The sequence below is a fragment of the Halichoerus grypus genome, chromosome 2 (assembly GCF_964656455.1).
Source record: "Halichoerus grypus chromosome 2, mHalGry1.hap1.1, whole genome shotgun sequence".
In the NCBI taxonomy this organism is placed as follows: Eukaryota; Metazoa; Chordata; class Mammalia; order Carnivora; family Phocidae; genus Halichoerus; species Halichoerus grypus.
In genome coordinates this window covers 86,526,444-86,554,357 of record NC_135713.1, presented here as the reverse complement: position 1 = coordinate 86,554,357, position 27,914 = coordinate 86,526,444, and the positions used below count along the sequence as shown (strand labels likewise).

Genomic DNA, 27,914 nt, shown 5'->3' with positions numbered 1-27,914 from the left:
TATTAAGTTCATTACTGTCCTCTGTGTAGAAAAGATCTTTTGGTCAACAGGGTGTCAGTACAGTAAGTGAGACAATATTCTTAGCCATTTACATTTTTAGAACATTTTTTTTTTTGCTTTAATCTATTTTGAAACATTTCAGTTGGTAAGCGTTATGTTTCTTCCAGAACAAAGACAGTTTTGAGGTAAAATAAAAACCTTTGGATTGATATATTAAATGAGATTATGGAATTGAAATTTAAACTTGGCTTAAACCTTGAAAAGTACAAATTAACTATGAACTGAAAAAGTGCTTATTGAGCACATTGGAGACTGGAGAATTAGAAATGCAATGTTAATTTCACTAGCTTAATAATCTCGTTTTCAGAATTTGCTTGAAGAGATATTGATAAATTACAATAACCGATCATGTATGAAAGTTTACAGACTATGAAAGATGTTTTATTTTGCCATTAAGAGTCACACATTCCAAGCTTTTAAAGAGAATTATGTGAGTAGTTAAATACGATGAGAAACTTCTACAGTCATAAAAATTAATCAACTTATTTTGCTCTTCTTCTAATCAATTTAAAATTTCTACCTGAATTATTTCAGTATAGCCCAAGAATAAGATTATGAAGCTACTTTCAAGGAATCCTAGAGAGAGAGAAAGCAATTATAAATGTTTGGCATTTCAAGTCCTCAAAGCAACACTCTTAATACCTTTTCCCCAAATGGATGTGTTCATTTCACTATGTAATAGACTTTAGACTTAATAAATGTAAATAAATGCCTTTTTCATAAAGGTTGTACCCAAGGAAAAATTATAAAGAAATTTCACACGTAAAACATTTTACCAGTTTTGAATAAAGTATTTGAGTTCTAAATCTTTTCAAGTATCAATACATATTTTTCTTCTAATCAACACATGATCTTGGGCTTTTTATTTCTACTAATATTCCTATGTTAACAACAACCAGAATCATAAGGAAAAAAGCTATCAGCTGACTTGATACATCACAGTTTATCCACATGGTGGAGCCATGTGGCTAGATCCTGGAGACACCAGTTTTATTGTACTCATTTTGAAATCACTCATGGTAAATCCAACCAAACAAATCTCTTGTTCCTGTATGCTATTAGTTCCTGCGTGTTCCTCTGTGCTCTTAGCTTAGTTCCTTATTATCTCTCACAGCATAGAGCAGTCTTGTTCCATCTCAGTCTTCCATAGCAGTGGTTCTCCAACCTTGGCTGCACATCACAATCACCTGGAAAGTTTTTAAAAACCCTTATGGTTGGGGCCCTACCTGAGGCTAAGTGAACAGTATCTTTGCTGGGTGGGGTCTGAGCATTGGCAAGGTTCAAGGCTCCACAGGTGATTCTATCCTGAAAGTAAGGTTGTAAACCAACGCTCCTTACTACTACTATAAATATGTTTCTAAATTATAATCATGCCATTCCTCAGTTAAAACCATTCATTGGCGCCTCACGATTTTGGGATAAAATAAATCCTTCAACATAGCAAACAATCCCTGTCACATTGCCTTTTTAGTATCACCACCACCATCTTGTATTACCCTCCCTCCCCCTGCCCCCAACATACCAGGCTTTTTCAACCTCCAGGCTTGGGCTCATATTCCTAGCATCTAATACAGTAGGCACTAATTAATATTTATTGAATGATTAAATGAATAATGTAAAATGGCTTGATCTTATTTAGGACAGAGATGTTTATCTCTGTCAAACAACTCCTAAGTGTTTGCTTACCTTTCTGTGGATTGGAGTGCAGAATGTGGCATGATATTAACCAACAAATGTTAAATATATTCTAAATTTGACACTGTGTTCTGCCAAGCTATTTCATTCAAAGGGAACATTTGAAAGCTTCCTTAGGAACACTTGCTTCAGCACTGTATTTCTTTTTGAACTAAATTTTTCAACTCTAACATTTGTGTTTGAGTCAACAGAGAATGAACTGTTTGCCTGTGGGTGATGATGCTCTTTAGTTATTCTTTTTAAATGAGTGGATCCTTGGACTCACTGGCTAGCCATTTAGCATCTTTGATCTTAAAATAGTTCTCACCTAGAAGTATCAAGAACTTAACTGAACTAGATTTCCTAGACTGGATATTCCTGAAGAGCAAGAGGCGTGGTTTTAGTTGGGGCCACCTTATCTATTGGGCACCGTAGGCTCAGTGCCTGGTAACCACAATGCTTTCAGAGGTCCATGAACATGTTTTAATATCCTCTACATCAGAATTAAAAATAGACTCTTAGGTCAAAGAACATGTTTTAATATAAAAGAGGAATATTTTTCTCTTTATGCCAACACAATGATAAATACGATTTGTAATTATGTTTCTGGAGGAAGGGGTCTACGAAGGCAAAAGTGTCTTAGGCACAGGAATGTCATGTGGCCCTGATTTCAGGAAAACTAGATAAGCCTACAGCCCTAAAAAACAAAACAAAACAAAAAAACTCTATCCCTCCATGCCTGCCACAGGATATAAATGCTGATAGTGTCTACCAGGTTATCTTGGTCTTTATTTTCAGGCCATCAATATCTGTCCCAGTACATTTTTTTTTTTTCCCTTCAGGAGAGGAGGTAGTTTCTGGCACTCATACATCAATAACAGAAAACTGTCCCTCTAATCATCCCCTTAACCTGCTTTTTCACTATGGCATGCACCTAGCAAGTCATTTGGCATGTAAAAGCCACTTTTTTTTTAATAGACACATCTTGATGTTGTTCTAATAAAAAGGTGCCAATACTAGAAATGAGTGCGAACAGTCATAAAAATAATTCAGTTCTATCATGTGCACTCAGTTTTCAGAAGCAGTTCTCTAAAATGCCCTCTAGTGAAAGAGGTTGCCAGAGTTTGCAAGTTTATGAAAATAAATGTTTTTGAAAGTGTTAATCATTTCAAAGAGCTCACATTTAGCTGAGCACCTTTGACGTCAAAATCCATGATTAGAATATGGATGGTATTTTTGTGCAATACTGAACAAGTGGTTTTGCTTTTCTAATGTAAATTCAAACATGCTGCTGAATCAATTAACTAGTGTTTCTGTGACACTGGATAGTCTTAATCTAGCTCTTTATTAAAGATAAATAATAAACTCCAATGCCTTTATTGGCCTTACTAGGCAGTCCCTTTTTGGTGATAGGAGTATTTTAGGGTTGATGATCCTTGATAACTACAATGTGTTTAGAACACATTTCTTGCCTATATAGAGCATTATTATATATATTTTTTAACCTTGGTGCCATGCTCATATATAGTAGGAAGCTCTTGGCTTTGTGGATTTTGACTCCCTAGGGGGCATTCAAGTTGTATACTTGAATAACAATTGATCTTTCTTTGCAAAAAATAAACCAATGACATTGATAAGGTTAGTTCATAATTTTAAAGTAGAGGTGGATCCATAATTGTCTAATGTATTCTTGTAGATATTTCTTTGCTTAGTTTTCCTGGCATCTTTCCCTTCTGGGATTTAAACTTGATATTTAGTAAAGGTTGCTAATCATAGTGAATTGTGCCCACAGTGATTAATCCAAGGAGTGAGCACATGATATGTATTGTGTCCATCAAACTCCTTCCTAGGAACTTAAGTTAGAGGGATGAGCCCTTTTATCTCAAGTGGTGAAGATTTAAGGATATGCATCCAGGAGTTGCCAGTGGTGGGTGGTGATTTCAGCCTTGCACTGTGAGTTCTTAGACAGAAAAAATAAAAAATAAAAAAAAAAAAGAAGGAAAGAAACAGAGTCCTGAGGAGGGCATTCACATCCTTAGTTCCAATTCCTGAGGTCCTTGAAAATCTTAGTTTTCACAGTTCTTTCTTTCTTTCTTTCCTTTCTTTCTTTCTTTCTTTCTTTCTTTCTTTCTTTCTTTCTTTCTTTCTTTGAGAGAGAGAATGAGATAGAGAGAGCATGAGAGGGGGGAGGGTCAGAGGGAGAAGCAGGCTCCCTGTTCAGCAGGGAGCCCGATGTGGGACTCGATCCCGGGACTCCAGGATCATGACCTGAGCCGAAGGCAGTCGCTTAACCAACTGAGCCACCCAGGTGCCCAGTTTTCACAGTTCTTAATGTCTGTTGTTCTTATCCAATCTATAAGCTAATCCACTGTCTTCTGAATACATCTTGTAAAACACCCACCCTGCCCTTAACACTCTCCTTATCCTAAGCTTCTCTCTAACCATGCCTTTAAGTAGAGTATTTTAAAATATTAACTAGGGATGAAATTTCAGACATGTTAACTGGTTGAAAAAAATTGAGGATAGTTGGATTTTAGGATTAAATGAGATAGTTTATATCAAATATTTGATCAGGGCTTGACATATGAAAATTCAATAAAAATGTTCTTTTTAATTATTATCTTTCTTGGTTACTTATACAACACATACTTTGAAAACTATAATAATTAGCACATACAATTACAGGTTTTCCCTTGCTATCCAAAAGTAAAACGTGAAGCTTTTCTAAGCTGAAATGGCATAAGTGAAGGAACAATTACCATTAAATTTATATGGAAAGTTTCGTCTTTGGAAACAACCCAATTGAAATTCTGTGAAAAATCTCTTTTCAAATGATCAAATAAAAGAGACTTACTAATCTCAAAAAAAAAAAAAAAATTTATATGGAAAGTTTCTTGAGCATCCCCAGAACCCAAAAATAACCTCTCTTGGGCTTTCCAGATACCTTAGGACACATCTTGCTAACAGTTGCATAAAATAAATTGAGAGAAAAACACAGTTGCTCACTGACACAGTTGAATGCTATGGCGGCCAGATGCTGAGCGCAGTTCTCAGGGTAGGAGCTTGGCCGGGCTGCCTGTATAATGACTCACTGCAAAACATACACTGAATGCTATTATTACTTTTAGCCTTTTATTGTAAAAGTGAAACTTTTAGGGGAGCCAGGATGGCTCAGTCAGCTAAGCGTCTGACTCTTGATTTTGGCTCAGGTCATGATCTTAGGATGGTGAGATCGAGCCTGGCGTCGGTCACCGTGCTGAGCGTGGAGCCTGCTTAAGATTCTCTCCCTCACCCTCTGCCCCTCCCCCATCTCTCTTTCTCGCTCTTCAACTCTTACAAAAAAATGAAACTTCTCTTTAGATTTCTTTTGGTTAGCAAAAACAGGTACCGATGTAGATCTTTTGTAAACAAGTGGCATAATGTGAACTTTCAAAAAGCAGAGGGTATCTGGATACTATTTTAGAACTCTCAGTTTCACAAGACAAAAAGCCAACTTGGGTACACTTCCTGCTTAACACCATAGGCAGCCATTCAAACAATGGAAACCTACCGAGGGGCATCCCTACCTAGAGCATAATACTGTACAGAGTCCGGGGCAATTATTTTTTGTCTAGTTCCTGTGACTGATTTGATTTTAAAATATATTACCAAATTCACAGGCCCACGTGAGTCATAGTGCCATACTGATGAAAATTTAGAATGATCAGAAATTTTATGTATTTGTTTACTGTCCAATCAATGCACCTGAAAATTCTGTGTAGTATCTGCCAAGAAAGGTTAAGGCTGTGAGAGTTTACTACTTGCAGTCTAACAAGCTAGTTTGTTTCCATTGCAAGGATGCCAGCTCAAGACAGTAGATTACTGGCTCAGAGACAAAGGACTTATTTGTTCACAGGACAGAAAACAACAGGATCATCAGCATATTTGCACTGGTTCTCATTGCCAAGTCCCCCAGGATAATGCTGTGGGCCCACATGTACCTGCACGTGCAGTGGGTTGACCCAAAGGCCAAGAGGGCAGAACTTTTTGAACAAGTTGCAAAACACTGTAGCAAGCTGCAAACCACTCTGGTCTACCCCTCTCCCCTCCTGCTGCAGTCACCTTGACCTACTAAATATTTTTGTGACTAGTTATGGAAACTGATCAATATCAGGAGCTAGATTAATCTTGTAATCTGGCATACAGAGCAACAACCCAGGACTGCTGGTGGTCCATGGCAGATAGCCTTTCCCAGTGGTTTCCGTGCATTATCTCTTCCAGTTCAGGAACCATCTCTTCATGTTCTGTATTGTCAAATGCATCATTCCTGGCTAACTACATATCTCTCATTGAGAAAAAAAGGCATTGACGTTGTTACAAGGCTAAAGTTCTTTGGAACCTGTGTACATTGAAAAATATGGATCTTGCTTCTGTAGTTCCCTAATACCATTTAGTTAATCCTGTACACATTATTCACTCATAAATGCATCATCCATAGTTCCTCCATGATTGCTGGTTTCCAAGGATTTTCTCAGATATTCTCACTGAGCTTCCTTGATGATGACCACAAATATAAGCTTTACTCAGACTATGTAGGAAAATGTGAACAATTCATTTTCCCGCTCTTGTGAAATTTACCATTTAGAATTTTATACCATAATCATACAACATGTCTTCCAACCATGTGTTCCCTTGAACTGTTTATGCGACAATCACTGGATTCCTAGAATGTGATCTCATTTACTGGTAACTACCTGTCTTTCTTTCACACACTGCCATCAGTAGAGAGGATAGGTGAGGGGTTTGCGGGGAGGGGAAAACAAAGGAATAGTCCAATGTGTGCAAGGAAATCATTTCAGAAGAGCATAACATTACCACACTGATCAAAGGCAAGAGCCAGTATCAATCAAAGCCCTTGGATAGATAAGTACAGCTACACCCAAAGAGCTGGTAGACATGTGGCATGGAGCCTGCAGGGGGAATAGGTGACTGTGCTAGGAGCCAGTAGCCATGGGTGCATAGCATAAAGCAAAACCTTGGATGCTAGACCAGAGGTGGCACTGTGGTCAGAATAGAACTGAGTGAGAGCTCACTCACAAGCCCACACACAAAGCTCAAGCCCAGGTTTGGCAATGAATTCTCAGTAGCCCAGTCCTGAACTTACATGTGATGATAGAGTCAACTGACATCTGCTGCTTATAGGTGCCTTTATGGCAACTCCCGATCTCATCAGATCCTGCAAAAAAAAAAAAAAAAAAAAAAAAAAAATGCTGTGCTGACCAAGGGGAGTTATCCACTCAACAGGCTGTCCTCCTGGAACAGGGACTGACTGTGGAGTGCAGGACAACCCCATTAGCATGAGTCCCAGAGCTTCTCAGAGCATTTGGTTGATTTTATTCCCTGGGAAGAGGATTAGAGTGTTCCCCAAAGTGGGGAAGAGGAGACTGAAGCCCTGTGGTTCATGATTTGGACTCAGAGAACACTGGATGGCACCGCCAACCCTAGCCAGCACCAGGGACCAGAGGAGGTTTTAGGGAAGGCACTCCAAAATGTGGGGCCCTTCTGGAACTGGAAATATGTAAATTTATGCATATCCTACAGCCTCGTATTTTAATTCATCTAATGTATCAATTCTAACTTTTTAAGTTTCTAAGCTTTTAGACTTGAAAATCAATTTATATTTGTTTGTTCTTTACACCAGTTCTTCCTTAAAAACATTGCACCACTAAGAATTTAATGTTCATTGAAATATTTCTTTTAAAATATCAGTAATTTTCTAAGAGCTTAATATAATTTGTCTGTGAAAATAACAGATACTCCATATCAAGGGGATGAGAAATGATTTAGGGCCTGAAGCTACTCTTAATACTGTTTCAATGTTTCTCTCAGTTCTATTCAAATATTCATATTAATATTTGTATTATCTAACTTTATATGGATGGCTTAGCTAATCTGTAGGTGCTAATTAAAATAATTCTATGGGTGGACTTTGCCTATACTAGATGCATTATCTCACTAAACCATTAGACTAACTTGTATTTTTATAAAATTTTGCAGTGATCATGCCCATTATCTTATTTACTCCTCACAATTAATATCTGCATATGATTAGCTGCCTTTGACAGATAAAGAAACTAAGGAGAGTGACTTACAGTTATTGTCCAAGTTTATAGATTTGGTATCACGGCCATGAATAGAAGTAGGCTTTCTGGACTCCTCATCTCATGCTCTAGTGCTTGTGGTAACTACCATGTGCTTTCCCCAGGCACGCCTGTCATGATTAAGTTAGTATTTATTCTGAGCCTTTTCCAATGTTCACTATGTCAAAAGAGATAACATGTCATTTTTCTTTCTTGATGCCTCTATTGCTTCAAGGGAATATAGTTTTAATATTCAATAGTGAATATTAAATACATCTATTAAACATGATATATGACAAGAAATCTATATCCTGCATTCAGAATTTTACTGTTACCCAACATTCTGATATGTATGTCAATGCAGTGAACACAATGGATCCTCCTGCCAGTCACCTTTTAACTATCACAGCTTCTCAGGGCTGCAGGCAGGAGGATCTTGCTGCATGTCAGATTTGAAGCCCCCATGTCCTTTTCTTGATTTGGAATAAAGAACAAAAAGTATTAGTATCCTTATATGGTTAGTAACTGATAAGGGGAACTCTGCTTCACATTTTCAAAGTGATGCTGTCACAACCTGCCCTCCGGGATCCAGCAGCGTTCTTGTCACTCCACAAGATCCCAGGAACTTACAGGTTCATTATGATCTCTTCGGTGTGCAGGCCAACTTTATACAGTTGGGGGGGGTATAGCCAAGTGGGGTAGAGTGAGAATTCTGGAGTTGACAGAACTGAGCTGATTCATTTACTAATTGTGGGTTTTGGTCAATCTATGTGCTTAACGTCCATTTATACTCACATCAACGTGTATTTTTTCCTAAATGAATTTCACAAGTGAAAACCATTTCACATTCTTCTCGAAATGAGTTGAAGCCTTGGCTTCTTTGGCATTATACTTTTACTGTCAAAATGTCCAAGGTCCTAACAGTGATTTTATGATAGCCCATGTTCATCTGTAGGTTGTGGGAGAAGTTTAGTGAACTTCTGGGAACAGAAGCTCAACATTCTACACTATTCCTTTCCAGTTCTTTTTTCCCTCTCATTTTTGATGAAAAAGGTTCAATTTTAAAAACCTTTTTTTTTTTTTTTTTTTTTTTTTTTTTTTACAGTATCTAATGTATATAGAAAGGAGAGATATGGCAGGATGGCCGGCAATGGCATACATTAGAAAAAATAGATGCAAGACTTCACTTTTTTTTTTTAATCCTGTTCAAGCACATCAGGTCCCTTCAGAAAAATGGTGCTACTTACCAAAATCCTCTGCAGAAGATATGCTTGATAGAAGTGGTGCAGCCCCAATATGTCTTATTGGCTCTATTCCTTACTTCTACCTCATGACCACTACAAACAGGTTATACGTGAATTTATTAAAGGGCTGGAGAAAACTAGAAGTAATGCAGAAAGAATTGTAAATGAGTGTGTTAGATTTGGCTTTCTCACTGTCCAACAGGAAAGCACTCAAAGATTTCCACATTTCAGTTCCCAACCTCATTTTATCCCCAGATTTCTAAGAGTTTCTCCTTGGTAATCTCATCAACTAGTGTTAGAAACTCTATACTTTAATCACAAGGGTTAATTTCACTCCAGAATCTATTCCCTTCCCCCACAGAAGTATATTCTTCCAAGTGTGATTTAGAATAATCCCATACAGGCTCAAGAAAGACAGCTTCTTTTAGAAGCTAAGCTTGGAAAGGCCACAGTCACTCTAGACCTTTCTATGAGATTTGGAATGTGCATGATATTTAATAATTATATATCATTATCTAACATATGGTCCATATTCAAAATTCTCCACTTATCTCAATTAGGTACTTTAAATAGCTTTTTTTTTTCTTTTTAAATCAATATCCAGTCAAAGATTTCACATTATATCAATTTGCCTTGCTTCTTTTTTCTCCCTTAATCTAGAATGGTTCTCCAGTCTGGCATTGACCTTCATGAAACTTGGTTTGTCCTTCAACTTGGACTTGTATGATACTTGTTCATGATTAGATTAGGTTAAACATTTTTGGCAGGAAGGCTATCTGAGGGCACACAATGTTATTTGTCTCATTACTGGTGATACTAGCTCTGATCACTTGGTTGAGGATTTTTATAATTAAAATGTACCCTTTTTACTTCGTGACTGATAATGCTATGATACTTCAGGAAATGCTGAAGTGAAAGGAGAATAGTAAATGACTGGGTAGGACTGGAACTGCTTTCCTTAAGAAACAGGCAAGACCCTCAGGACTGGAGATGGAAGTCATGAAGGGGGATGATTTTTTCCCCTAATGGTTTGAGTTTTTTCTCATCTCACCTGAGCCTTTGTCTCTTCTTCAGATCTCACTTTTGGGTGTGTTGGAAAAAATTTATTCTAAGAGAATCTATACTAGAAAAAGTACTTTTCAAATGTCTTGCATTTAAATTAATAAGAATACAAAATTCCTCTGGCATTATTATTATTTTTAAAAACAGAAACCTGATCATGTACCTATCTAATCTATTGGTCCTCTATCATCTTTAAGGTATAGGAACAACTCTTTGACACAGGGTAGTAGGCCTGTACTTGCCTCTTTTGCCTTAGTTTCCAACCCCTACTATCCTGCACCCCATGGTCCAGCCATTAGAGATTACTTCTTGTTGTAGATGCAGCTCTGTCTTGACAAGACTGTTGCCTTCACCTGAAATGATGTGACCTCACCTGTTTGCCTGGTGAACTTCCATCTGGCCTCCCAAATGAAACTCCTGTATTAACCCCCTTTTTTCATGTGATACCCCCTTCACCAGGCAGAGCTGATCATTCTTACCTTTTTCCTCCTCTACAACTGACCCTTCAATAAATGTCCTTCTGTTAGGGCATTCACACTGGGTTTATTTTTTTTTTCCATGGTGCCTTTCCCTTGGGGTTAGGAGCTCCTTGAGGGAAGACATGTTCTTAATAATTCTATTTCTCTAGTTCTGAGCTCAGTGCTTTGCATATATGCGGTGCTCCATAAATATATGATGAATGAAAGCTATTAAACTGAATTACTGATTCAATAGTGGTAAGAACCTAGGTTTCATTAATGAGTTAGACTAACATTTCAGCTCTCTAAAATAATGTTTCTCAAGGCTCAGTCATGGATTTGGCCATATCTCATACCACATATTATTTTAGTATTTTTATTTAAAATTACTTTGACCTCAGCTGTAGCAACTTCTTACTAGACACGTCTCCTGAGATAAGGGAAAAGAAAGCAAAATGAACTACTGGGACTCATCAAGATAAAAAGCTTCTGCATAGTGAAGGAAACAATCGACAAAACTAAAAGGCAACCTAAGGAATGGGAGAAGATATTTACAAATGACATATCTGATAAAGGATTAGTATTCAAAATCTATAAAGATTTTATCAAACTCAACACCCAAAAAAACCAAATAATCCAGTCAAGAAATGGGCAGAAAACACGAACAGACATTTCTCCAAAGAAGACATATAAATGGTTGACAGACACATGAAAAAAATGCTCAAAATCACTTGCCATCAGGGAAATAAAATCAAAACCACAAAGAGATACCACCTCACACTGGTCATAATGGCTAATATTTACAACAACAGATGGTGGCGAGGATGTAGAAAAAGAGGAATGCTTTTACCCTGTTTGTGGGAATGCAAACTGGTGCAGCCATTCTGGAAAATAGTATGGAGGTTCCTCAAAAAGTTAAAAATAGAGGTACCCTGTGATCCAGCAATTGCACTACTGGGTATTTATCCAAAGGACACAAAATAGTGATTTGAAGGGGCACATGCAACCCAATGTTTATAGCAGCAATGTCCACAACAGCCAAACTATGCAAAGACTCCAGATGTGTTCACTGGCAGATAAATGGATAAAGAAGATGTGGTGTACACACACACACACACACACACACACACACACACACACACACACACAGGAATATTACTCAGCTATCAAAAAGAATGAAATCTTGCCATTTGTAACAATGTGGATAGAGCTAGAAGGCATTACACTAAGTGAAATAAGTCAGTCAGAGAAAGACAAATACCGTATGATTTCACTCATATGTGGGATTTAAGAAACAAAACAGATGAACATAGGGGAAGGGAAGGAAAAATAAGATAAAAGCAGAGAGGGAGGCAAACCATAAGACACTCTTAACTAGGGAAACAAACTGAGGGTTGCTGGAGGGGAGGGGGGTGGAGGGATGGATTAAATGGATGATGGGTATTAGGAAGGCACTTGTGATGAGCACTGCATGTCATATGTAAGTGACGAATCTCTAAATTCTACTCCTGAAACCAATAAAAATATAGTTTTTTCATTAATATTCATAAAAATAAAAAACAAAATTACTTTTAAAACTGAAATGCTTGTTTCTTAATCCCATCCAAAGCAATATTAACTATGACAATCATGGTTTTGATGTGAGTTTATTTTTTCTAATGTACATCAATATATATTCAAATCAATTAAAGATTTTTATTTTTTATTTTTATTTATTTTTTAAAGATTTTATTTATTTATTTGACAGAGAGAGACACAGCGAGAGAGGGAACACAAGCAGGGGGAGTGGGAGAGGGAGAAGCAGGCTTCCCACCAAGCAGGGAGCCCGATGTGGGGCTCGATCCCAGGACCCTGGGATCATGACCTGAGCCGAAGGCAGATGCTTAACGACTGAGCCACCCAGGTGCCCCAGTTAAAGATTTTTAAACACCTTGCCTCTATAGCACCTAAGATCAACTTTTTGGTCTTTGACAGTACACACACATTATTCTTTTGGAAAAATCTATTATCAAGATTAGGAAATTCTTACAAACACACAACCACTGCACATTTTGTAGCTATGAAGTAAATTTTATGACATTTGAGTTTAGAAAACCAACAAAAATTTATAGGCCAAATGAGTCTCCTATTCTTGATACTTAAAGTTAGATTCAAGAGATATATTGCCTAACCAACATTTTTATTGGGCCATCACATTTTTATTAGCCTCATGCACCCTTTCTAATATCACCACAGTAGCTCTAGTGGCAGGCAAAATCATCCAGATGTTGCCAGATCAGTCAATGGAATCATTCAATCAAGTAAAGCACATATACACATATGTGTATGTTAGGTGATGTACAGAATACTTAAAAGCATAAATTCAACACATGTCTTTGACGAATGTGGAGTTTAATTGGATATATTAGTTATATTAAAGATATTTAATCAAATGATTAATATTAGGTGTAATATCTATTTTCAACTAGTAAGTCAAGGAAACCTTCTTGATGGAGCTGATATTTAAGCTGAAAGTTTAAGGATGGATAAGATTTAGATAGGCATCCCTGAGATTAAATACTGCAATAAAAAAACACAAAGTGTGTCCAGTGGATTGAGAATAGACTCAATCAACTCTTTCATTTATTTACTCAATCATTTAATTATGTATTAAACAACTATACACTGAGCACCTGGTGTCTGCCAGGTGTTCAAGCAGACTCTGAGATAAGATGGTAAATAAAATGGGCACAGTCCCCACCACCAGGGATTTGGAATATGGCAGGGTAAGGGGAAAGGGAAATGAGGCTGGAACTTGATCACAGGAATTTGCTGTGCTAAAGACTTTTGTATTTATCGTAAGAGCAATAGGAAACAACAGGAGGATTTTAAACCAGATGGTGACATGATCAGATGTGTGTTTGGCAAAATAATCCTGGCTATAGTATGGAGAATGGTAGATTGGCTGGTGATTATAGGGGATGCAGGTCTTTGGAGGCTAGTATAAAATAAATCAAGAGATGATGGTATTCTAGACCAGGAATGTTGGTGTCGGAGCTAGAGAGAAATAGAAAAAGGAGCATATTTAGGAGGTAAGACCAGCATGACTGCTGATGACCCGGATATGTAGGATAGGCAAGAATGAATGCCAAGGATGTCTCCCGGTTTTCTGAATTGCACAGCCAAATGGATGCTAAGACTATCCAGTAAAACAGAATGGAAAAAAATTTAGGAGGAGATTATGAGTTCAGTTTGGTCAGGTTCCACCCAAGTTCTCTTAGAGACATCCAAGAGATGACTTTAAATAGATGTATATAATTATAGGTGTGAAACTTCAAGGAGATATAAATGTGTGAGTTATCTAATGTGTCATTTTGTGTTCTGTGAGAGTCAGATGCTGATTTGGAGTTAGAAGTGCAAGAGGTTTATTGATCAGAAAGGTAGAGAGTTGATAATGCCTATGAAAGGTAAGGACCAAAAAAAAAAAAAAAAAAAAAAAAAAGATTGGTCATGGGAATGCTTTGACTCTAACACCTGACAGGAAAGAGGCAGAACTGGGCAGTGCGAGTCTTAGACTGGGATGCAGGTATGACAAAGCCCTGGCCAACTCAAGGGTAAGCCCCTGATCAAAGATAGCCTGTTGCGAGAGTCCCTCATGTTGCAGAATTGGGCAGGCCTTAGGACACCCCCTGTGCTCAGTGACTGGCTGGGTGCTTCCCAGGAAAAGCATAGCCTTGGCTCAAATATTGTGGTGAGTTTGGAAATAACTATAGCTGGCAGCTATCACCTAACAACCCTCCTCACTGCTGAATGACAAATTCTTTCTGAAAGGGAGAGATCCAAGCAGCATACCTCTCTGTTTGTCACATCTAGCATAGGTGCTAGCCAAAGACATGCATGTGGATGAGATACCCTAGCAAGCAAATTAAATGAGAAGATGTCTGAAAGGGATTTATTAAAGAATGATATAGGTGAAATGCAGAGAAGTTAGGTAAAAACCATGTTCCGAAGTGTTGTAATTACAAACAAAAGGTTTGATTGGTACAGGTATATGTTTATGTATTTTCTAAATTGTTCAAGAGTAATTAAGTCTGTTTATACAATATGTTTTGTATAATAATAAAATTCAAAACAGGATGAATACAAAAGGACAAAGAATGATGTAGCAGGGTTATGTTGTTTCAAAAATCATGTCATAAAGCCATATACACTGAGTAGAAGTACATGCAGACATGGCTCTGAACTTTCTAGGTGCCAATGAAAGAGAAAAACATAATCATTTATATTGATTCACAATGTCCATAGGACAAAAATAATCCGTCTCTACAATAAGTACAGGGAGGAGTTACACAACTCTGATTCTTAAATTTCCATCTAGGATGATTAATATGATTTTATGTGGGGAGCTAATGGTTAATTTGGTAAGAGATTTAAGAGAATTTAGAAGAAAAAAATAGGTTGAGTGTCTTATCTACAACCCAGAATGGTTTAGGATTGAAATCACCTCACAAAGTCTGAGGACTCTGGTCAGAAGTATAAGCCACCCTAAGTCTCATAGAATTGGCCTGAGGAGCTATCAGTGAACCAAACCAAGAATCTAGTCAAGAAATAGATTTTGTTTCTTAGAGAACACAAACACGAGCTTTTTGCCCTAAACTTCCCATATCTTGACCATGGCTGCAGAAATTTCAACACTGAAAACAATTTAAAACAGATAATAAACTGAGTATTTATGTCTTAAAAAAATATCTAAAAAGAAAACCCTGAATATCAATTAAGTCTTTGTAGAACATTTAACCTATAGTATTTTTAGCTTTACCTCATGAAATCCTCAAATAAAAATCTATATTGAAGATTTTCTGTTGAGTGCATTTTTCTTTGCATGGTGGTTTCAAATTATGTCAATGGATTCTTTGTTTCTCCCTCATCAGGTGGAACTTAATTCTCTCCTTAAGTAGTACATCCTTCTAATAAAGCCCAAATGATGGTGTATTTTAGGGAATTTTCTTCTTAAATATATTTTGTAAATATGAATATATTCTCTAAATTTTAGTTAATGGATATAAATGTTTTGGCAGTATTTTAAAAAAACATTCAAACTTGTGAAAGCAAGTTTGATCTCCTTATATTTTAAATGTTTCAAGTTTTTATTAAAATTCTAGTTAACATATAGTGTAATACTAGTTTCAGGAATACAGTTTAGTGATTCATCACTTACACATAACACCCAGGGCTCATCACAACAAGTGCCCTTCTAAATACCCATCACCCATTTAGCCCATCCCACTGCCCACGTCCCCTCCAGCAACCTTTAGCGGGTTCTCTATAGTTAAGAGTCTCTTTTGTGGTTTACCTCCTTTTTTTTTCTTTCCTCTATGTTCATCAGCTTTGTTTCTTAAATTCCACTTATGGGTGAAATCATATATCACAAAATATACAATGTACACAATACACAAAATGTGTATTTTGCTGCTTTAGGATAAAATGTTCTGTATGTACCTGTTAAAACCATCTGGTCCAGTGTGTCATTCAAAGCCATTGTTGCCTTGTTGATTTCTGTTTAGATGATCTGCCCATTAATGTAAGTGGGGTATTAATGTCTCCTGCTATTATATTATTATCAATGAGATCCTTTATGTTTGCTATTAATTGTTTTATATATTTGGGTGCTCCCAAGGTGGGGACATAAATATTTACAATTTTTAGAACTTTTTGTTGGATAGATCCCTTTATTATGACATTGCCCTTCTTCTTTTGTTACCGTCTTTGGTTTAAAACCTAGTTTATCTAATAGAAGTATAGCTCCTCCAGCTTTCTTTTGACATACTTTGCATGGCAAATATTTCTCCATCCCCTCACTTTCAATCTGCACATGTCTTTAGGTCTAAAACGAGTCACTTGCAGGCAGCATATAGATTTTTTTTTTAAATCCATTCTGATACCCTATGTCTTTTGATTGGAGCATTTAGTCCATTTACATTCAGAGTGATTATTGATAGATATGAATTTAGTGCCATTGTGTTACCTGTACAGCTGGTGCTTCTGGTAATATTCTCTGGTCCTTTCTAGTCTTTGTTGCTTTTGGTCTTTCTTTCCCACCCAAAGAGTCCCCTTTAATATTTCTTGCAGGGCTGGTTTAGTGGTCATGAACTCCTTTAGTTTTTGTTTGTCCGGGAAACTCTTTATCTCTCCTTCTATTTTGAGTGACAGCCTTGCTGGACAGAGTATTCTTGGCTGTAGATTTTCCCATTCAGCACGTTGAATATATCATGCCACTCTCTTCTGGCCTGCCCGATTTCTGTGGATAGATCTGCTGCTAACCTTATTTGTCTTTGTAAGTTAGGTAAGTGATAAGTGGTAAGTGTGGTAAGTGACTCCCTAGCGTATTCTATGCTTTTCTCAAGCCCAGCTAGTATCCTTATGATTGTTGCTTTAAATTCTGGATCAGGCATATTACTTACATCTGTTTTGATTAGATCCCTGGCTGTGACCTTTTCCTGTTCTTTCTTTGGGATGAATTCCTCCCTCTTGGCATTTTATCTAGGTCTCTGTCTTCTGTGTGTTGGGAAAGCCTGTTATGCTTCTTGCTCCTGACAGTAATGGCTTTATTAAGAAGAGGTCATATACTGTCCAGAGCCTGGTGCTTCAGGAAGTGTTTCTGGTATATGCTGTGTGCACTCTGCTGCTGTGTTTTGGCTGATCTATCCCTCAGGTCAGTCCTCTGCAGAGTTTCTCCTTGCCTGCAGTGGGGAGTGTTTGTACCTTGTCAAGAGTGTGAGAAGTTTTAACCAGGAGTGCTCTGGTCTGCTTGTTAGAACAGACCTGATCCTCGGGGCGCCTGGGTGGCTCAGTCGTTAAGCGTCTGCCTTCGGCTCAGGTCATGATCCCAGGGTCCTGGGATTGAGCCCCGCATCGGGCTCCCTGCTCCATGGGAGGCCTGCTTCTCCCTCTCCCACTCCCCCTGCTTATGTTCCCTCTCTCGCTGTGTCTCTCTCTGTCAAATAAATAAATAAAATCTTTAAAAAAAAAAAAAAAAGAATGAACAGACCTGATCCTATTTTCACTAAGCTGAAGCTTTGTAACACTCTATGGTCAGTAGACTTGGTGCATGCAGGGAGTTTGTGTTGGTCTTCTGGGGGAAGGGCCCACCGCTCTGGTTCTCAGGCACACTTGCCCTGGTAAAGAAGAACGTCAGAGCGCAGGGTGGTGGGGCTTGATGAAAGTGGCTCAGGCCTCCACTGTTGGCACTGTGCTGCTCACTGAAGTCCTTCTGTGCTGATGGTAGGGGGAGAAAAATGGTGCCAGCCCTCTCCCTAGTCCCTGAAGAGGGGAGTTCATGCCTTCCACTGTCCAGGAAGCCCTCAAAGAAGAGCGAACAATCTCCCTTTGTGTGTACTAGTCATCCCTCAGATATCTGCCTTCTGCCCACCAGTGCAGTGCACTTGTGTTTTATCTCAGGCATGCTGGCTGAGTTTCAAAAGTCCAAACTTTAGTGACCTGATGCAGTGTGGACTGTGCTGGTCCTCTTGGGGAGGGTCTTGCTGTGCTAGAGCTGGTGCTAGTTTGTCCCAGAAGGGCAGTACTAACACACAGGAGCGTGGGCTTTAGAGTACAGCACAGTAAAAGCCTGCGTCCAGGTTAGCTACCCTCAGCAGCTGTCTCTGCCCCTGTGTTTAAAGGGTCAGGGAGTGCAGTAGTGCCTGCCAGCTCTTTTGTCCCCTGAGAGGCAATGTCACCTCTCCCAGATGCACTACAAGAAGGGAGAACATTCTCTCCCAGTGTGTCCTGAGGATCCTCAGATTGTTCCATCCACTCCTGGGGCTCTGCTCTCCTTCCCCACAGGAGCCATTCAGCGTCTGCTGGGCTTAACACCAGCCATAGCGTGGACTTCTAAAACTCCAGTCTTTGAGCTCTGCTGGTTGTAAAAATGATAATTAGTCCCTCTCATCTTCCCAGTCAATGGCTTTGGGGAAGTGTTTTCCTTGTGCAATCCTCTGTGTCCTGCATTTTCTCTCTCTCTCTCTCTCTCTCCACTTTCTACTCTCTCTCCATGATAAGGGTTCTCTCCCCTCCATAGCACCTGTGACCCTTTTCTCCCCCAAATCACCTCTCTGCACCTCCTACCTTCCATTATGTGGCCTCTTCTCTCACTCTAGTTGTGCAGTTTGTTCTGACAGTCTTCAGACCAATTTCTTGGGTGTTCAGAATGATTTGTTATTTATCTATCTGTGTTTGAGGGATGAGGCAAGCATAGGGTCCTCCTACTTCTCCCCCATCTTAACTCCTCACCCCTGATCTCCTTATTTTTTGAAATACTGAATACTTTCTTAAACTCATTATTTTCTGTGAATGTCATTTTATGAGGTAGTATGGCATAGTGAGCCAAACTCTGCAGCTTATTGGCTGTGTGACCTTGAGCAAGTTATCCAGCATGACGGTGCCTCTGTTTTCTTCTCTATAAACATGGAGAGTAATATGATATACCTCATAGGATTATTGTCAAGAGTAAATTAATTTATGTAAAGTACTTAAAATAATGCCTGATATATTTTAAGTCCTCCATAAATGTTAGGGGGAAAAAAGATTAGATTCAGCAGATACACTTAAAAAACTCTTTCATTAGGTAGATTCTAAAAGATATTTCTTAAAATAAATTTTTGGTAAATTTGATCAATTGAACAGTCAATTTTGCCATTCAGAAACTGGTTAGTAAGCAAACTGATTTTAATATATTAATTTTCTGTTAATTTCTATGCTCTCTATTCACGATGATTCTCTACTTGTGTATTTATTGTGATTGTGCTTTAAATTTTTATTTCTTCAAAAATCATGCTCTAGATGCCATACATGATTAAATATGCAATTACTATCCCGATAAGCAGTGATTAGTATAAAAAGGTGTTGACGATTTCAAAAAATGCTATTCAATTCACATGACTAGAAATCTGACTCACTGACCAACCAAAAATATTTGGTATTTTACCTCTCCAACTGAAAAATGAAATATTAAGAACATGTTGCTATACTATTTTCAAACTTTTAAATAAAGTTATAGAAAACAGGTATGAGGAAGGTATGAGTTATAGTAAAGTGCAATCATTCACTGGAGGATAAATACAAACCCTGAGTCTGCTAAGCGACAATTAATCCAGAGTTGCAAAAAATATCTTTGGCCTTGCAGTACTGTACAATATTTTCTAATTGTGTTTAATGGAAAAATTTTTATCAGATCATTATTTAAGGTAGGGGACTGAGAATACAAACCTCTGTCTTGTTTGGTTTTGTTGCTTGCTCAGTGAAGACTGGACATTAATTAATCGTTAATAGTTGAACAATTCAAGCAGCCTATTTTGGATCCAAAAATATCCTTAAAGATGGGAGAGCCATATTAACTGCAGTAAGCTGTAATATCCAGCTGGTTCTGCTGATCCCAAATCACAGGATTTTTGCTTTGCAAGGGACTCTGTAAATCATCTAGCCCAAACCTTCAATTGAGGCTATTTAGGGAAGTTTTTAGAGACTTCAAAGGCTTCATAAGACCGTATATTTGCTAGGACTACTTATTACAGCTAAATCCTCCAAGGCTTTTGAATGTACCCATGTACTGAAGAAATTATTCAGCTTGTTGAAGGTCACTTATTAAAATGTGGCTCTGGGCTACTTGGTGAGAAAGGAAAGTGTACAAGGCAAGGAGAGGCTGGAGGAAGCTGCCCTGTTAGGGAGACTTGGCTGCTGCCCAGGCTCTGGCTTGGGTGTGCGAGGACAATTTTATACACAATAAGCAGGAGGCCAACTATCAGGAGATAAGGCACACTTGATTGTCGCACATGAACATGACACTACTGTATTCTTCTAAATTGCGGATTTGTTTGTACAGATTTTGTCTTGTGATTTTCTGTAGCTTCCCCCCCACCCCGCCCCGAGGAAACATTAGGTTTGAGAATTTCATCAAAAGAAATTTATGACCTGAATATTATAGATAGTTACTATTATGTGCAATGCTTACAAAACTGAGACCCAAAGGGTCTAGTCCTGCACCGGTGTAGCATTTCAAGAATATCCCAATAGGGGTTCCAATCCTTTCACATATGTTCTTTTTCCTCTAGCCTCTTATGCTCCCTGAATCCATGCTCCATCCTGCCATGCTTTCCCATGTGGAGCCCAGCAGACACTTCACCACCTCCCACTACATGCAGCCTCCTGTGAAAGGTAGTTTGTTTTTGGCTTTTCCTGTCTTCCTCAAGACTTGCCTGAATAGATTTTGACCTCTCTCCATCTCAGAAGCTAAATGGGACAGGCCCAAATGCACTTTCACTGGTGGATTGGGGTACAGCATGCGATGGTGAAGGAAAGGGTACAAATTTCACACAAATTCTTGTTCCATTGGAGATTATTAAAATATCAAAAATTATTTCAGTATATATGCAGTCTCCTCAAATAGCTCTTTTGTTTCTATGCATCAGTGACTAACATGTGAACTAATCAAACAGATTGTAATCTAAGTCAACCATTTGCAGCTCGTAAATGGCCCAACTGGTCAAACACAGACTGGATGCCTCATGATGACTAATGAGAACTGTTACTAAATTGTATTTGTGGTCCATGCCTAACAATGAAGTGTTAATATTATACTTAAATTAGAAACATTATGGGTAGAAGGGAGACAACATCACAAAGGGCTGTACCCTTGCATCGCATTATGGAATAAAATAAAAGCAGACAACTTTATGAGAATGTAACTTGTCTCGTATTTGGCTTTGTCTTTGGTGCTGTGGTGCTATAACCACATTCTGGGGAGCAGAAACAGGTCACAATTAGGCAGTTTTGAATGTTACCTAATGTTACCTACCTCTTCTCTCTCTCCACTGGCATGAATAAGTAGCTTCTACGTTACATGGAGATTAAGGATTCGTAACATCTGCAACTGATTTCTCAAACTGTCAAGAAAGGAATACTATATTGGGTCTTTATGGGAAGATAGTCTTTAGGGGAAAAAAAGGGAATCACAATTAACATGATCAATAGCAAACCACTGTTTTTGTCTTCATAGTTCTTTAAAAATGGATTTGAATTTCTCTCTTACAGATCTCAGATATAGCTAAGACTTTCAAAGCTGATGATATAAACATGTGAAAAGGGAGTTCCAGAAGATAATTTGGATATGTCTACAGGAAGAAAATTTGAAGGCATCTGTCTGTAAGACTGGCTATAGAAGCAGTCAAGAAACTGATGGATGAACTCTGATTGGACAGAGATTTTGAGACAATTTGCTTCGGTTTTCAAATATTCAGTAGGTTGCTATTATGTTTTTAGTGGTGTTTTGGTAATTTTATTGTCAAATTGCACAGAATGTCACTCTTGGGAGCCTAGAAAAACAAGCCTTAAATTAGTATGGTTATCTGAGGACGTCTTCAAAGATGCTCTGTAAATAGCAATGTTAGGGAACCAGCTATCATTTGAGAGGACACAAGAATATATATATATTATAAGGCAGTGAATGCAGTATAAGGTGAAGTGCCAGGTTTTTAAAAGAATAAAGGAAACAGACTGACTCTGAATAATCTTTGAACATGGTCTTATACCAAGTTGTACCCACGAGTACATCTGGTTTGTAATTAGTACCTCTATACTAACTAATATAGTTATTTCAGATTAGTTTAAATTTTTTGGCAGTTTTTTTTTATCTGAATTAGTTACATAATTATCTACAAAGGCTGCAGCTTTTTATATCACCAACTGACTTCAGATTTTGATAGACGCTGCTTACCCTTTGCCATACATGTGCACTCAATTTAACAATGTCTATGTAACACATGCAGTAAATATTAGAAAACCAAAGTAAAAAAACAAAACAGTAGAGGAACTGATTATTCGATGTCTTATAGATGTATAGATGACAGAACGGTGCTTTTGACTGTATTCATTCAAATCGGTTTGGGTCTTTGAGTGGGCTGCTAAGATGTCCAGGAGAAAACCAATACTGGGTTTGTAAGAACAGTTACCTTTGTGGCCTATGGTTCTTTAACCAGCACATGTCAGCTTTCTTTTTATTTACTCATGATTTTATTTGGCTCACGATCTGTTTCATACCTCAGCCTCACTCCAGGACCTACGGGGTCTGTCTTTGTACTGGTTCTGAGAATCTACTCCTACCAAGTCACTTCACTGATCACACTGACTGCCAGTGACTCTGCCTCTCAGAAGGATCAGAGGGCTCCATACTGACCCAGCAAGCCCTGAGACTCTGATGTGCCAAGCCCTGTCCTGTCCAGGCCTGACACATTACATTCTCTTCTGCGATCACAAGTGTGACTTGAAAATTGGTGTTTTTGCATACTTGTATGTGTGAATGTGGTACCTTGTAACCACTAGCACTGTGCATATAGCAGTTTTAGGGGACTGGTTCTGCCTTTCGTTTCCCAGAAGTCACTACCATGCAGATTTTCTGAGAAATGTTTGTGTGTACCAGGGTAATGTTCTGGGTTTTGTCCTTTTTGTTTCCTGTTCTTACTCCATGCTGTGATATTGCCCTTCTTGAGAGGCAATGATGCCAGCTAGTAGGATGGACAGGCTGAACACAAGGATTAGAAGGAAGTGGTTTCCCTAGCAACAAAAACCATGCAAGGAAAGCCACACTACTTATCCACTACTCATGTCTCTTTTCCTCTGGTTTAAATAACACTGAGGATCTGAATGCTAAGTACATATCTGATTCTGAATCATTTCTAGTAGATGGAATTGTAGCAAACTGGTACTGTTCTAAAAAAAATTTGGAAATTTGATGAGTGTGCAATATACTTTTATTATCTTAATAGACAACTTCAAAATGATCTCTTTCCTATTAGTGCGTCATTGGTTTTGCACTTTTCATGACGTGGAGCCACGAAATAATTTTCTCTCTCAAAAGTGAAGCAGGTAAAAAATTTGCAAAAGCTGTATTTAAAAAAATTTTAAGAAAACTTCCATTACACCTTTAATATTTGCAAATTATCCTCTCTATCCCAGTGGCCAAAAAAAATCTGTAGATTAAGTGATATGATAAGAAAGTCACTCTAATTTAATAACTTCATTTTAGTTCTTAGTGGTGCTTCATTTTAAGATCTTTACATTATTCTTAATTCTGCACTTATTTATTAATATCTTGACATTAGAGTATTAACATTTTGATGTGATTATTAGTCATTAAATGGGAACTGGCATTGTGAACGTGGCGCTCCATATTTGCTGATCAGCACTTTACTTTAATATGTATCTCATACCACACAACCACGCATTTGGTATCCAAGTGTTATATCAGCCTTATTCAAAGAACTGTCATTATATCTAAAAGCAACTATTGATGAAAGATCACTTGCCAAACTATTACTTCTCAAACACTGATCCATCTTTGAAACACAAGTTATTACCCATTATTTTCTTAAATTTTCTGACTTACTAATAATTGACATAATCTACAGTAATGAAGATGGTCATGTATTCCTGAAAAAAAATTTCTAACTTGAGCAATACTGGTTAAGAGTATAGAACAATGCTGTCCAATACAGATATAATGTGAGGCAAAAAAACAAGCCATGTATGTAGGTTAAAATTTTCTAAAAACTGTTTTTATAAAAAGGAAAAAGAAGTGAAATAACATTTAAATACCTAAAATATTATTTATACATATAGCTAATATAAAATTGTTAATGAGATTTTTACATTTTTCATACTCAGTCTTCAACATCTGACTTCTATTTTACATTTAATCTCTCAGTTTGGACTAGCCATATTTCTAGTGCTCAACAACCACATGTGGTTCATGATTACCATATTGGATGGCAAAGGTCTAGAACATAAAACATCACCAGAGGCATTTATTTGAGGTTTAGCTCCTTAAAAGGATGCTGGCCCTGTAGAAATACTATTTTTCTTAATGAAAAAAAATCTATCTGTTGAGGTGTTTGGAAAGGTTAACAAATTGGCAATATTTTCTGAATTTAACATAAGGTGCTCCTAAAAAGTGTTTAAAGGCTCATAAGAACTTTCCCAACATTCTTCCCAGAGATTGTAATCAAGTTGATGGTAAAGTATTTCAAGAGATTAGAAGCCAGTGGCAAATTTAGTTAATTCTGTTTGTCCCATGAAATATTCTTGGAAAAAATTCCTTGCAGATTTAGTATCTTGGGTTGTTCTATGATTAACATAACGTAATAAAAAATATGTCAAAAAAAGGAAAAAGAATAGAATTGGGACTTTCTTAAAGAAACCAGCTCTTCGCTGAATTTCTTTACAACCACTATTTTGGGAATGTGAACGTATACTGTGTGGATCCAGAATGACTGAACTGAGGAAACCTTTTCTAAAGGAGGTTGCATTCCCATCTCCTTGATTATAGAGAGATACTTGCCTTCTAAGAATGATATTCCAGAGAAGAAAAAGAGAAAGGAAGGGTAGGAGTAGGTTTATCTCTGCCAACTGCCCGAGACACGCAGATTTCTTTTTCTCCCAATTTCCTGTAATATTTAGAAACCATTGTCAGAAAAACTAGCTAGCAAGGACACACCTACGTTTTGAATAATTTCCATGGATGAAGATATCGTAAAGCTATTTAGAATAAAGAATGAACTATTATGTGAGCTCACAAACTAATTTAGAAGCTTTCTATTTTCAAAGAAATTACAGGCAAGTGTTTCATTTGGAGATCCTGCCCCTTATCATTTATGAATACTGTCAATGGCCCAACTAGATTTCTGAGAGTGTACTGTCACTAGACAACTTAAACAAGCCCAAATTGTCAATAATTAACAACCACTGATCTGCTAAGTGAAAAATTATCTATTACAAAATGGATCAGATTAATGGGAGGACTAGACTTCTACATGTAAGGATCAAAGTGGCTTTTAGGATATAGAAGCAAGCAAGCAACAACTAATTTATGGTACATTACCAGTGTACAATTGTTCAACTCACTGAGCCAATAAATATTTTTACAACTACTGTATGCAAATTTCTTGCCTTAGATGCAATAGGAACTCAAAGACAAATCAGATGTGAAGTCTACATTTAATTTAGTGGATAAGAAAACATCATAATTAGCTGTAATGGAGGCTTAGGAATCCTGAGATTTAAAGAAGAAAGACAGGGTTCAAGGGTAGGGGCTGGCATTGTCAGGAAAGGAGTTAGAGCAGCTTCCTAGAGGAAGCAGACTCGAGCTGGCTCCTGATGCATGGGAAGGATTCAGTCTCGCAAAGAAGCAGAGGGCACTGAGGGAAAGAAAATACCAGCAAAGGGAAGGCTCTTAAGAGAACACAAGAAAAATTTGACTCAGAAGTGATAATATATGTTTATGCATTGCTCAAGGATTATGTTCTGCATGGAAAGAAATTTTACCATAGTAATGATAGTGATTCCATGCAGTTTTTCAGCATCACTTCAGACTTTTTAACTAAGGAGTCACTTTTGATCATAACTCCCAGTAAAAGAAATTCTATGTGCAAATCACAAGCAGGTGCCTGTTTCCCAAGTTTGGCGCTATGTCAGGGAGTCAGATTCATTAATTAATTCACTGCTTTTGTCCATATTGATGTTAGTGGCATTAAGGGTTAGCTAGCATAAAGAAAAATTATTTGTATCAAATGGGAAACAGAGATTAGTCAAAATAATATGAATTATAATTTGATGCAATCAGTAAAAAATATAGGCAATTTCTTAGCCAGTAAATTTTGGTTTTATATATTTTTTTCTGATATTTTACTTACATGGTGTCTATAGATCTGCTATAGATTTCTCAGTGATTTCTTATATTACATATAAATTTAGCCTGAACTTCTACCTGTTTGCTCAAATCTGAAAAGTATTCAGTTGTTTTCATTCTAGTTATCCTATGGCTCGATTTTATCTATTGATAACACAAACTTTTTGTACCTTTACTGCATCGAGGCTAGATAGCTAGCAGGTAGGTATTGATTTCTTTTTCACTCATCTTCCTTGTTGATATCATAGCCCTAATATTTGGGCTTCTTTTTTGTTCCCTCAGTAATGTAATTTTCCCTGCAATAGGCCAAGATAACTTCTTGCCACTGTGGACAGCACAGACACTGTTTTTAGAATGGCGAAATACATATTGGTAGCAGATGCCTTTTGTGCCCAATGTCACATGCCCTCAGCCTGCCTCTGATTTGAGCAACAAGCAAGAGTGAATGGTTTCGGGGCGCCTGGGTGGCTCAGTCGTTAAGCTTCTGCCTTCGGCTCAGGTCATGGTCCCAGGGTCCTGGGATCCAGCCCCGCATCGGGCTCCCCGCTCAGCGGGAAGCCTGCTTCTCCCTCTGTCTGCCACTCCCCCTGCTTGTGTTCCTTCTCTTGCTGTGTCTCTCTCTGTCAAATAAGTAAATAAAATCTTTAAAAAAAAAAAAAAAAGAGTGAATGGTTTCTACGCACAGGACCACAACCCCACCACAAGTGCCTACCAGGTGTCTCTGCTTTTATATTCTAGGATTTTTGCAAGCATAGGCTCATTCCGCCAGGGGCAGGGCAGTGTGAAATTGTAGGAGCGTTAATTTCCCTGGGAGCAAACCTCAACTAGTGGAGAACTGGAAGTGATGCATATGCCCTAGCTTCCTGTATATTGGGGGATAGTTCTAAGATTATGATTTCTCAGAGTCCCCAGCTGGATGGAGCCCCACTGGCCACAATGCTAACCAGTTCCCTAACACACCCTTTGCTTGCTTCCTCTTTTTCCCTGGCTCTCCACTCTCTTACTCCCAAGTAAATCACCTGTGCTCAAGTCAGCATCTGCTTTGTGAAGGAACCAAATATCACCATTCTTAAAAAGAATTAGGCACTTAAAAGAAAAAAAAAGTCAAGTTTGAGTAACCCGATGACTAAAGAACTTACATCAGGGTCCCTCGATAGAAAGCTGAGAAAATTTGTGCCCTGTGTATATAAATGGATTATAATCAAAATATTAACTTATACGTCATTGGTTTTAAAACTGTAATATATTTCCTAACAAAAACTCATCACAATGACAGCTAAGTTCCCAGTTAACAGACAGGAATTAAGCTCCCAAATAAAAAAAATTAAGTAATAAATGCAATTTATCCTGTCTTATGAAGTCACATAGCATTGGTTTTCAGGGTTTTCAGGGGCTGCCAGAATGAATACTAGACTAGATGGCTTCAACAAGAGAAATGTGTTTTCTTACAGTTTGGGGGGCCAGAAGTCTGAGACCAACGGGTGGGCATGGTTGGTGTCTTCTGAGGCCTCTGTCCTTGGCTTTTAAATGACTGTCTTCTCCCTGTGTCTTCCCAGGTTCTTCCCTCTGTACACACCTGAGTCCT

General features: G+C 37.9%; 1 long non-coding RNA gene across 1 annotated transcript; it reads right to left on the bottom strand.

The window, feature by feature from the left end:
- Positions 1 to 709: 709 nt before the first annotated feature.
- Positions 710 to 27,914, bottom strand: LOC118523009 (uncharacterized). Its single transcript, XR_004910886.2, has 3 exons — positions 27,779 to 27,914; positions 6,878 to 6,949; positions 710 to 1,247 (listed from the first exon to the last, which is right to left on the bottom strand). It is a non-coding gene; the product is annotated as an uncharacterized LOC118523009 (long non-coding RNA).